We start from the raw sequence: 11,847 nt of genomic DNA on the forward strand, positions 1-11,847 counted from the left end.
TGAGTGACTGAACAACAGCAAAGTAGACGCAACCACTTCATGTAGTCTGTCCATGTCTTCGATTTTCATCCAGACTTTCACCTTTATCCCGTTTATCCTCCCAATTCAGCTATAGCACTGTTCACATGCAGATTTTGGAATCACAGTGCACGGGGCTCCCATAGTAGGCTCCCATAGCAAGGAGTCCCAGAAAAGTCTCTTCTCCATCCTCTGACCATGTTACTCACTCAAGTTTGGATGGCCTTGGGTCTCCAGCAGGGGTCAGTTCTTATCTTGATTATATTGCAGGGCCATTGCCCCAGATAATTGGAGGCCTCTAGCCATCTTTGTCTTCTAGCTTTAAAAATTCCTCCACAAAGAATAAATAAAGCAAAGTTATCTAGGGCCCTTCGCTATCAGAGCCTGTATTTACTTCAGCAGTGCATACACTGAAACTGGAATGATACAGAGATTAGCATGGCCCCTGCGCAAGAACGACATGCAAATCTGTAAAGAGTTCCAAGTTTAAAAATATATATAACTTATATAACATGTGCGTGTGTGCATGTGTGTGTGTGTTGAGTCACTTCAGTTGTGTCCAACTCTTTGTGACCCTACGGACTGTAGCCAATCAGGCTCCTCTAGCCATACGATTCTCCAGGCAAGAATACTGGAGTGGGCTGCCATGCCATTCCTCCAGGCGATCTTCCCAACCCAGGGATCGAATCCACATTTCTTATGTCTCCTGCACTGGCAGGTGGGTGCTTTACCACTAGCGCCATCGGGGAAGCCCACAATGTAACATATGTAATATATACATATCTTCACTGTGGTGTCAGTATCATTTCTCCCTTCAGTAGTGGCCCTGATACTAGTGCCTGTAGCTCAGACCAGCTGTAATCCGAGCTTGGCCCAGTCTCAGGATCTGCAACACTCTTTTGCTTTCATTTTAGCAATTATAGATAATAACCAAGGCAGAATGTATTCTTTGCTTATTTCTTGTTACTTTTGATTTCCTTATGCATCCAGTGAACTAACTCTGTGGGAGCGGATTCTATCATTTCTAAGTTCTATTACTGATTTTTTAATATATATTTAACTTTTTACTGATCTATTTTTGGCCGCACTGGCCTTTGCTGCTGTGCCTGGGCTTTCTCCAGTTGCGGCGAGCAGGGGCTACACTTTGTCGCAGTGTGTGGGCTTCTCCTTGCAGTGGCTTCCCTTGTGGAGCACAGGCTCCAGGAGTGCAGGCTCAGTAGTTAGGGCACATGGGCTCTAAACAGCTGGCTCAGTTGTTGTGGAGGCTTAGCTGCCCTGAGGCATGTGAATACCAGATCACCTGACCTGCCTCCCCAGAAATGTGCATGCAGGTCAGGAAGCAACTGTTAGAACTAGACATGGAACAATGGACTGGTTTCAAATTGGGAAAGGAGTACGTCAAGGCTGTTATATTGTCACCCTGCTTATTTAACTTATATGCAGAGTACATCATGCGAAATGATGGGCTGGATGAAGTACAAGCTGGAATCAAGATTGCCGGGAGAAATATCAATAACCTCAGATATGCAGATGACTACCCTTATGGCAGAAAGCGAAGAGCAACTAAAAAGTCCCTTGATGAAAGTGAAAGAGGAGAGTGAAAAACTCAACATTGGCTTAAAACTCAACATTCAAAAAACTAAGATCATGCCATCTGGTCCCATCACTTCATGGCAAATAGATGGGGAAACAATAGAAAGTGACAGACTTTATTCTTTTGGGCTTCAAAGTCACTGCAGACGGTGACGGCAGCCATGAAATTAAAAGATGCTTACCCCTTGGAAGAAAAGTTATGACCAACCTAGACAGCATATTAGAAAGTAGAGACATTACTTTGCCAACAAAGGTCCATCTAGTCAAAGCTACAGTTTTTCCAGGCATGTATGGATGTGAGAGTTGGACCATAAAGAAAGCTGAGCGCTGAAGAATTGATGCTTTTGAACTGTGGTGTTGGAGAAGACTTTTGAGAGTCCCTTGGACTGCAAGGAGATCCAACCAGTCCATCCTGAAGGAGATCAGTCCTGAAGATTCATTGGAAGGACTGATGCTAAAACTGAAGCTTTAATATTTTGGCCACCTGATGGGAAGAACTGACTCATAGGAAAAGACTCTGATGCTGGGAAAGACTGAAGGCAGGAGAAGAGAACAACAGAGGATGAGATGGTTGGATGGCATCACCAACTTGATTGACATAAGTTTGAGCAAGCTCCAGGAGTTGGTGATGAACAGTGAAGCCTGGCATGCTGCAGTCCATGGGGTAGCAAAGAGCGGGACATGACTGAGCAGCTGAACTGACTGCCTGGGGCATACGAGATCTTCTCAGACCAGGGACTGAACCAGTGGCCCCTGCACTGGAAGGTGGATTCTTAACCACTGGGCCACCGAGAAGTCCCTTCCTTAATCTTTAAGAATGTCCATCTTTTTCATCTCCTCCCAAAGTTTTCTAGGATACTTCTCATAAAAGAAATATTCACATACTGAGGTATGAAAAAGTCATTCTGGCTTAAACATGAGCTGACGAATTTTATGCTAACTAGAATAGCCTATTTATGATCCAGCAAACATACCTTATACATCTGCTTTAATTATTTTAAAAAAGAGCTCATCCACCAGAAGTAGACTGTTCCATGTTAAAAACAAAGAATTAGGGCTTCCCAGGTGACTCAGTGGTAAAAAGTCTGCCTGCCAATGCAGGTGGCGCAGGTTCGATACCTGATCTTGGAAGATTCCCTATGCCCTGGACCAACTAGGCCCACCCGCCACAGCCACTGAGTCTGTGCTCTAGAGCCCAGGGGCTGCAACTGCTGAAGTCTGCATACCCTGGAACCTTGGCTCCACAACAGAAGGGACCACTGCAGTGAGAAGCCTGAGCACCAGAGCTAGGGAGTAGCCCCAGCTCGCCACAACTAGGGGAGAGCCTATGCAGCAACGAAGACCCAGCACAGCCACAAATAGATAAAAAATTTAAATTAATAACTAAAGATTAAATAAGTGTCTCATTAAAAAAAAAAAAAGATTAAATAAGTGACCAATTTTCCAGGACAGAATACTGGAGTGGGTAGCCTTTCCCTTATCCAAAGGATCTTCCCAACCCAGGGATCAAACCCAGGTCTCCCACAATGCAGGCAGATTCTTTACCAGCTGAGCCACAAGGGAAGCCCAAAAATACTGGAGTGGGTACCTATCCCTTCTCCAGGGGATCTTCCCAACCCAGGAATCAAACTGGGGTCTCCTGCATTGCAGGCAGATTCTTTACCAACTGAGCTATCAGGGAAGCCCTGTGACCAACCTAGATAGCATATTAAAAAGCAGAGACATTACTTTGCCAACAAAGGTCCGTCTAGTCAAAGCTATGGTTTTTCCAGTGGTCATGTATGGATGTGAGAGTTGGACTATAAAGAAAGCTGAGAGCTGAAGAATTGATGCTTTTGAACTGTGGTGTTGGAGAAGACTGTGGTATTGAGAGTCCCTTGGACTACAAGGAGATCCAACTAGTCAACCCTAAAGGAAATCAATCCTGAATATTCACTGGAAGGATTCATGCTGAAGCTGAAACTCCAATACTTTGGCCACCTGATGTGAAGTACTGCCTCATTTGAAAAGACTCTGATGCTGGGAAAGATTAAAGGCGGGAGGAGAAGGGGATGACAGAGGATGAGATGGTTGGATGGCATCACCGACTCTATGGACATGAGTTTGAGCAAGCTCTGAGAGTTGGTGATCGACAGGGAAGCCTGGCGTGCTACAATCCGTGGGGTAGCAAATAGTCGGACACGACTGAGTGACTGAACTTAAGTGTCTCTTGCTTCCTGGGACACCAGCGCTGGTACCCTTGGATGATAAGACTACGTTTCACATGCCAAGGTTATACTGATTCAATGTATATGTGCTGATCTGATTTTTTTTAAAAAAACAAACCCCTGAAGGACTGTGTCCCTGACTTCGATGTTCTTTGCTCTGACCAGACAAAAAACTGTGCTATAAACCATGTTCCTCTGGAGCAGTCCCTCAGAGTAATCTGAGAGGCTGTCTTCTGGGCTATAGCCCTCAGTTTGGCTCAAATACAACTCTTTTCTATTCCTATTATAGACTGTTTATTGTTTTCATCCACACTTCTTTGACTGGATCTTTTGATTTACTAGTTTGTTGAATATACGTTGTTACTCAACCCATCTACTGAGTTCCTTATGTCAACAATGACACGTTTCAGGCCCCTTATCTCCAGTAGATTCTTCCTAACTGTTTGTTCTTCATGTTCAGGAGCCTCCTGGGTCTGAGGGAATCCTTACTGGCAGGTCTATGCAGTTGGCTTCACTAGTTCAAGTTGTTCCATCTCCTCTTTGCAGTTTCCTGCAAGTCTCAGATCCCCAGAGGACCCACAATCCTACCTGCCTGGTATTAATAAAAGAGGCCCAAGTGAGTCTGCTGTCAACTCTGCCCTGATGGTGAACCTACTGTGGGGGAGACTGAGGGCCTCTCAGGTACATTTTGGTCCCATCATTTTGCATTTTCTCACCCCCTCCCCATGTACCCCCGCCACGTGTGTGTGTGTGTGTGTGTGTGTGTGTGCCTGTGTGTGTGCTAAATCACTTCAGTCATGTCTGACTCTTTGCAACCCCGTGGACCACAACCCGCCAGGCTCCTCTGTCCATGGGATTCTCCAGGCAAGAATACTGGAGTGAGTTCATGCCCTCCTTCAGGGGATCTTCCTGACCCAGGGATCTAGCCCAGGTCTCTTAAGCACAGTGGCAGGCAGGTTTCCTTACAGCTAGCGACACCTGGGAAGCCCCGCCAGAAGTCGTTTTCTATGAGACGCACTGTGTGATTCACTCCTGGCTTCCTCCCTGCTCTCACTCCTGTGACTCATGTATTCTGTCTGCAAGCCCTGAGATCACTCAAGGTCAAATGACTGAAACTGAAATGCTTAATTTCATTTTCGCTATTATATATTATATATAATCTTCTGATACATAAGTTCATCTACGTTTGCTGATATAACTGATACTTTGTGGTGTCAACTATCTTTTACCATGTCATATTCGCTCTGTATTGTTTTATTTTTAGGTCTTCCCAGGTGGCTCAGTGGTAAAAAGTCAGCCTGCAATGCAGGAGACCCAAGTCTGATTCCTGGGTCAGGAAGATCGCCTGGAGAAGGAAATGGTAACCCACTCCAGTATTCTTGCCTGGAGAATCCCATGGACAACAGAACCTGGCAGAGGACAGTCCATGGAGTTGCAAAGAGTCAGACACCACTGAAGCGACTCTCTGTATGATTAGTTTGCTTTTGCTTTTGTGTTTCTTTTGGAAGTGAGGTTTGTATTTTCGGTTAGTGGTTATTTTTCAGTTAATTACTTCTGTGAGGCCCTCAGGGCTTTGACCTTATTTAGGTGTCTGCTATTTTATTTGCCAGCTCTGAGTGCCATCCTTGGATGCTGAACTGTTCTCTCTGTGAGAATCGGTGAGCTCACCGTGCTTTCCCCACGCTCTCCCCATCCCCCACTGTTCAGTCACTGTTAGCACATACAAAGTTTATGTACATTTTCTCCACCCTTTTCCTATCTTTGTTTTATAGTTTGACCCACAGATAACATATTCCAGGCATCAAGAGCTTTTTGCCAGTTTCTCAGATCATCTCCTTTTTGGATAAATTTCATCCTCAAAGGACTTGTGAATGGGTATTCCCTGTTTCTGTATTTTTAAAGCTGTTTTTTTCTAGCATCTTAATACTTAAAGGATTACTTGTCTGCATATGAAGTCATTGGTTTACACTCTCATACACTGTTTCTTTTTAAAAATACTATTACTTAATTTAATTTATTTATATTTATTTTATTTTTGGCTATGCTGGGTCTCTGTTGCTGCTCAGGCGTTTCTCTAGTTGCAGCAAGGGGGGCTACTCTTCATTGCAGTGCTCAGAATTTGGCAAGACAGAATCCCATTCTTTCGAGGTGCCATGTCCAAGAAGGTACCATAGCTGAGTCTTCAGCAAGCCATTCCACATTTCCACTGAGTCAGCCACTTCTGGACGACAGACTATGACAGAGAAGAATGAGCCTGACTGCATGCTGGACCTGTTCCTGCAGCTGTACCCTCTGCACTCTGTTGCCTGTGCCTGGTCTTGCTGGTTGTGAACATCTGTAAAAGAATACTCCTTGCAGCCTGAAACAGACATACTAGCTCCTTCTCAATGCTCTGCCTCACAGGCTTTAAAAGTATAACACTTTTCCATTCAGATAGAGATAAAAAGTTGTAGAACAGAAAGTAACAACTGTCTTGTTGGAAGATTATATGTGAGCAGATCTATGCAGACAGCTGCAAGAACAAAGGATTAAAGAATCAAGAAGTCTGCAACGACCAGTCATACCTCCTCCCCTTTCAGTACAAAAAAAGACTGAATTCTAACTCAGGTAAAACGGTTCTTTGGAACACTAGTCCATCATGTTGGTCTGCTGGCGTCCTGAATAAAGTCGTTACTTCTTGTATCAACACCTTGTCTCTTGATTTATTGGCCGGTCATGCTGGGCCCTGGGGCTTCCCTTGTGACTCAAGGTGAAGAATCCAGGAGATTGCTATGCAGGAAATGTGGGTTCAGTACCTGAGTGGGGAAGATCCCCTGGAGAAGGAAATGGTAACCCACTCCAGTATTCTTACCTGGGAAATCCCATGGACAGATGAGCCTGGCAGGCTATAGTCCCTGAGGTTGCCAAAAAGAGTTGGACACAAATTTTCAACCAAACGATAATACGCAGGGAGGAGTAGGAGCTGGGACTCAGTAACAAGACCAGTTAATGCCATTAGCATGGACGCAATGCTGCGTCGTTGCAGTGGAATTAATTTCTTGGTCAGAAGCAACACTGTGCAGAGAACCATGAGAGTGGGTAGATCACTGTGTGAGTCCAGAATGGCGGAGCTAAAAGAAGCATCAGAAGCAAGGAAGACAAATCTAGTCTCAGATCTAGATCAAGTGAAGTGAAAGTGGCAGTCGTTTCAGTCGTGTCCGACTCTTTGCGACTCCGTGGACTGTAGCCCACCAGCTTCCTCTGTCCGTGGAGTTCTCCAGGCAAGAATGCCGGGGTGGGTAGCCTACCTTCTCCAGGGGATCCTCCTGACCCAGGGATCAAACCCGGGTCTCCTGCATTTGCAGGCAGACTCTTCACCGTCTGAGCCACCAGGGAAGCCCAACGATATGCCAAGGAAGACAAATCTACACTCAGATCTAGATCAAGGGTCTGTGTCTATTTCTGTAAGAGTGAATTCCTTTCTCCTCTGTGATGGAAAAGAGAACACAATCAACCAGAAACCAGGAAAGTGGCTCTTCTTCCTTCGTCAGGGGCTCAGGGCTGGTCTCTGCAGCTGTCGTACAGCTCACTCAGCAGCGGCATGACCCGGTCAGATGTGGTCAGGAGAAGTCCGTGGTACTGAACCATGCACAGGCTCTGCTGCTGCCACCAAGGCCACTTTGCTCATGGGTCCACTGAGCCTGCCGTGGCTGGGAAAGGCTGATGGACGCCCACAGGCGTTATTCTGTCCACCTAATTATGAAGAGCCTCCTCTGCATAGATGCCCTTCGGTGGGCATCCACACAGAACACAAAAAACTTCAGTCTGCTCCCTTCCAAGAGGTCCAAATATATTCTTCCCCAGATGTCCTCATTATTAATTTTCCAATTTTGATGCTCTTAAGACTTTGACAATCCAGGCAAATAATTAGCCACTGGCCATAAATCATGGTACACCCATTCTTCCAGGCATTTCTCACTCCAGACAAAGTGCACAGCCGGATGTGCTGCCCAGAGGATTTCTCTTCACCTCTGACCCCAATTCAGGAGGGCCAGAGTTAGGGAAAAGCAGATTTGAAGATGTTATACAATTGGCTTGGAAGATGGAGAAAGAGGTTTTAAGTCAAATAATGCAGGTGGCTTCTAGAAGCTGGGCAAGGCAAGGAAATGGATGACCCCCTAGAGTGTCTAGAAGGAACCCAGCCCTGCTGTCCCCTCGATTTAGCCAGTGAGATTTCTGACCTACAGTAGGGCTGTCCACTGGAGCTGCCTGCTTCTGAATGTCAAAAGCTTCTCATGCAGACCATCTGGAAACCAGGCTCAAGTTCTTTCTCTCTCAGTCAACTGGCCAAGAAGGTTCTCCATGAGGTCACAGGCCTGGACTGATGGCAAGAGGCAAACCCAGGAGCTGGCAGCAAAGGAGTCCAAGCCAGCCCCTGGTGTACCCTGCGTGTGCCTCTGGACATGCCCAGGCCCGGTCTCTAGACTGCTCTGCTGCGGCTGGGTGCACCAAAGGACAATCTAAGGACAACAATGCCAAGTTCGTTGTGGGCAACTCAGGCTGCCTGATCACCTGATGTCCCATGGTTAGGCCTTTCCAACCCAAAGCCAGAAAATATTTCTCAAAGGGAGAATGGTTCTATATGCAAAGGAGGGGATGAATTTGCTCTAAAACCCTGAGGTCTGTGCTGTAATTTTCTTGGTGCTTTCCAGAAGCTCTGCACAGCATTCCTATTTATCACAGACACAGCGAGTGTCATTTGTTCTGCTGGATCATAAGGCCCAAGGGTTGGGGAAGCTTTTACTGCTGCACAGCCTGCCCTTGTTCTGGTCTCCTCTCAAACCCAGGTGGCTGGGACTTCCCTGGTGGAGCTAAGACTCCAAGCTCCTAACACAAGGGATCCAGGTTTGATCCCTGGTCAAGGAAATAGACCCCACATGCCTCAACTAAAAGATTCTGCATTCTGCAACTAAAGAGTGCTGTAACTGAGCCCTGATACAGCCAAATGAATAAATAATAATATAGAAAAAAGGTGGCTTTCCAGGCGGCTCTCGCTGGGTAGGGGATCAGACACAAACATGGGGCATGTTGTCTCTCCACTCTGAAAAGACTCACCAAGAACTGCGCCTCTCTTTTTTGGTGGTAGGTTGTGGAAGGTGCATTTGAAATGAAGAAGTGGTGGACCCCTGAAATTTTATGAGGTTTTATGAGGTTCATACTGCTCACCATATGACTCGAGTGCATCTTATTAAGATATCCAAAGTATCTGCTATTTCTTGTTTATCAAACCAGTCAACATCACGTCAGTGCAGAGGATCAGCATCAGGTTTTCCGGAACATCAAGGTGGTCGAGTGGTCTATGGATTATATTACAGCCAAGCAGGAGAGCTGACATATCCCTGAGGTAGGACCGAAGGCAAGTTGCTGGTCCCAGTAGGTGGAAAAACAAAAAAACCACTGTCTTTGGAGAGCCTTACAAATTGGTATAGAGAAAAAGGCATTAGCTAGATCAACAGCTACCAACTGTCAGGAGATGTGCTGAATTGCTCCAGTGACAGGCTCCAGTGACGCCTGGGACAGCAGCTGCAGTCTGAGTCACCAGCAGCCAACAGCTGAGTTAAGTGGGGATGTGGCATTAAGCTCTGCAACTCCCCTTGGGAGGCAGTCTTGTTTCCAGGTTCCTATTTTGGTACAGAGGAGCGGCTTCTGGAGCTTTCACTCCAAGGGGTAGGGAACCAACATCAGCATCCTTCCAGTTGCCAGGTATGTCTTTTCCAATCATACATTCAAGAATTGAAGAAATATCAATTGAGGGACTTCCCATCCAGTGGTTAAGAGACCACTGGCCAATGCAAGGGGCATGGGTTCAATCCCTGGCTCAGGAAGATCCCACATACGGTGGAGCAACTAAGCCCGAGAACCACAACAACTGAGCCTACATTCCTCAACCCCTGAAGGCCGCATGCCCTAGAGCCTGTGCTCTGCCACAAGAGAAGCCACCTCAAGGAGGGGCCCAGGCACTGCAACTAGAGAGTAGCCCCCGCTCTGCAACAAGAAGGCCCATGCACAGAAAGGAAGACCCAGTACAATCAAAAATTAATAACTGTTTTAAAAAAAGAAGTATCAATTGATTTTTGACAAGGGTGCCAAGACAATTCAATGTGAAAAAAGTCTTTTCAACAAATGGTGCCAGGACGACTGGATACCACATGGAAAACAATGAAGTTGGACCTCTTTCATATACCACGCACAAAAATGAACTCAAAATGGATTGTGGGCCTAGATGAATGAGCTAACACTATAAAACTCTTAAAGTGTAAAAGTAAACCTTTGTGACCTTGGGTTAGGCAAAGATCTGACATCAAACACACACACACACACACACACACACACACACACGACAGATACATTGAACTTCATAAAAATTAAAAACTTTGAGTACCTCTAGTACTTGATGAACTAGAGATCTTGATTTTAAATACCATTCTCCAATGAAAGGAACCAGGGCTCCTTGGAGAAATGGCTGATTCTAGGACCAGGTAGGAATTATATAAGATGAGACTGAAACATCTTATAGTGCCAGAAAGTAAATAACTGATAAACGCACACAGTGATGGGAAGATGTCAAAGGAACCCAGGACCAACTGAAAGCAGAGTTGGAACAATTTGAGCAACCAAGTAAAGTTGTAATGGTGTATAAAAGAGTCTATACTGATATAGATAAATGACTGACTAAATAAATGAGGAGAGACAAGTCACCCATGCAAAAGAATTCTGAATAATGTATATGGCTACTCTGCCCTCAAGGAGTTGGCATAACTCCACAGTCCTTAAATGGAGGCTACACATAGTGTGGCCATAACTCCAGTTTAATTAAGAGAGATACATCAATTAAAAATAAAAAAAGAAAAATACATCAGATAAACTCAAACTGAAGAACATCCTAAAAAAAAAACACCTAACCTATACTCCTCAAAACTGTCAAGGTCATCAAGGATAAGGAAAGTCTGAGAAATTGTCACCACCCAGAGGAGCCTAAGGAGACAGGATGACTAAATGTGACAAGGAGCCCTGGATGGGGTCCTGACACAGAAGCAGAACATGAGGCAAAAACTGAAGAAATCTGAATAAAGTTTCAATATTGGTTCATTAATTGTAACAACTGTGCCATGTTAATGTAAGATGTTAATAACATGGGAACCCAGGTGTAGAGTATATGGGAATTCTTTGTACTATCTTTGTAATTTTCCTGTAAAACTCTTCTAAAATTAAAATTTTATTTTTTAAAAATGTAAAACTTGTAAAGGATACCCTAAATAAAGTGAAAGGAAACCCAGAAGATTAACTATTTTTCCTAGGAGAGAAAGGTCCAGAAAAGCAGGCAGGGCCAATGATACTATTTTTCACGCGCTTACTGGCCATATGTATGTCTCTTTTGTGAAGTGTATGTTCAAGTCTTTTGCACTTGTAATATTGAATGAACTGTCTTATTACTGCCTTTTAAGTGGAGTTTTATTGGCTTAAAACAACATAAACTTACTATCTGATAGTCAGGTAGATCAGAAATCTCACTGGGCTAACATCAAGGGGACAGCTGGACTGGGATCCCCCTAAAGACTAGAAGATCATTATTTCCAAGCCTTTTCCACTTTCCAAACCTACCTGTGTCCTTTGACTTGTAACCCATTCCTCCATCTTAAAAGCCAAGAATGCAACATCCTCAAAAATCTGGTTTTCTTCGACTCTGCCCTTCCTGTCTCCCTCTTCTAAGGTCACTGTGATTACACTGGGCCCAACTAGGTAACCAGGACAGTCTTCCCATCTAAATATCCTTTATTTAATCACAGCTTCCAAGTTCTTCTGCCATCTAAAGTAACTTATTCACAGGTTTTAGGTTTTAGGACGTGGGCATCCTTGGGGAAGGCATTAATCAGCTTATAACACCCACAATCTATCATTAAGTATAAAAAGCTAGCAATAAAGAATGCACATAGACTCATTTGCATAAGAAAAAACACTATTATCACTGAGGGTTAAGAGCGCTTTATAT

At 44.8% G+C, this 11,847-nt stretch overlaps 1 non-coding gene across 1 annotated transcript; it reads left to right on the forward strand.

The window, feature by feature from the left end:
• Positions 1 to 404: 404 nt before the first annotated feature.
• LOC114115051 (U6 spliceosomal RNA) lies at positions 405 to 508 on the forward strand. The gene has a single exon (XR_003589554.1). It is a non-coding gene; the product is annotated as a U6 spliceosomal RNA (small nuclear RNA).
• The last annotated feature ends 11,339 nt before the right edge of the window (positions 509 to 11,847 follow it).

Source organism: Ovis aries, chromosome 5 (genome assembly GCF_016772045.2).
Source record: "Ovis aries strain OAR_USU_Benz2616 breed Rambouillet chromosome 5, ARS-UI_Ramb_v3.0, whole genome shotgun sequence".
NCBI classification, from domain to species: domain Eukaryota; kingdom Metazoa; phylum Chordata; class Mammalia; order Artiodactyla; family Bovidae; genus Ovis; species Ovis aries.